Source organism: Macrobrachium nipponense, chromosome 6, assembly GCF_015104395.2.
Source record: "Macrobrachium nipponense isolate FS-2020 chromosome 6, ASM1510439v2, whole genome shotgun sequence".
Lineage (NCBI taxonomy): Eukaryota > Metazoa > Arthropoda > Malacostraca > Decapoda > Palaemonidae > Macrobrachium > Macrobrachium nipponense.
Window position 1 is genome coordinate 8,776,530 of NC_061108.1, and position 1,414 is coordinate 8,777,943.

Genomic DNA, 1,414 nt, shown 5'->3' on the forward strand with positions numbered 1-1,414 from the left:
GAGTAAAGCAGAATGCATTAAATAAGTAAATAGTGCGCATACTGGAAGCGTAACTAATTAGGTTAAAGAATAAATAACTGAAGGAAATTCACAGAACTTATTATAAACAAAAGTAGACTTTGAGGAAGTAACTTGAGACCTAAGAAAGTACTCTCAGAGTGCAATAAGGATACGTGATTGATCCGAGCACTTTGGGATAATGGCGTTTTGTGGCCGAGATTGAAAATGTTAAGGCGCTTTTCGCGATATTGACACTGGACAACGATGATGTGGTCAGCGCTACATCAGACAAACAAAAGGTAAACCCAGACAAAGGGGAGAGAGAGAGAGAGAGAGAGATAGAGAGAGAGTCGTGATTGGAAGCCTTACGATTCATTTGCATACATGTAGATATATATATATATATATATATATATATATATATATATATATACACATATATATATGAATGTATGGTAATGTATGTAATATATATATATATAATATATATCTATTATATCTATAATATACTACTAATATATATATATGGTGTGGTGTGTGTGTGTGTGTGTGTGTGTGTGTGTATGCATATCATCTACATGTATGCAAATGAATCCCAAGGTTTCCAACCACCTCTCTCTCTCTCTCTCTCTCTCTCTCTCTGCCTGGATTTTCCTTTTGTTTGTCCAGTGTCGCTTTGACCACATCATCGTTGTCCATTGTCATACATACATACATTCATGCATACATATATACATGCATACGTGCATGCATTCACGCCAAACTTATAATTTCATCCACTCGGCCATCTCTCCGAAAGTGGGTGGCCTTACGGAATAACAGGTAGGAATTCGCTGGCACATTCGACATCTTGACGAATCCAGTGTAAGGAAGGAAAATCCAATTTATGATCTCAAAACCGGTCATTAAGATGATTCCCATAAATTAATTGTCATTAATGTCTATTTTGTCCTTAAACTTTCATTTTCTGGTCGATCTTATAACTCTAGCCTTCCTGTTCTCAAAAATTAATAAATATACATATGAATTTTTCGTCTTTTTAGTACTCCCCATTTTTCACATGTACTCCGATAACCAATCTCAGCATCTATCTATTTACCTATATCATTCTCCTTAATTCCATTTTTTTTCTCGTAAAGAAAACGGAATACGTCAAAGGCAACACTTCTTACGTTCATGTCCTTAGATTCTAAGAACACCTTTCCATTATCCTTCACCTGTTGCCGAGCATCACCTACCCTTCTTGCCGTAATTACTATGGGATACACCTGTTCTTCCAGGTTATGGTCACCTATAGAATTTAATCCCAAAACTTCAGAGCTGTTTGATACAAACAACTGAATTTCAAGCCATGTCTTAATAACACTCGTCCCTTTGTTTTCTCGATTTCCAAGTTTTCTCCAACGTTATAATC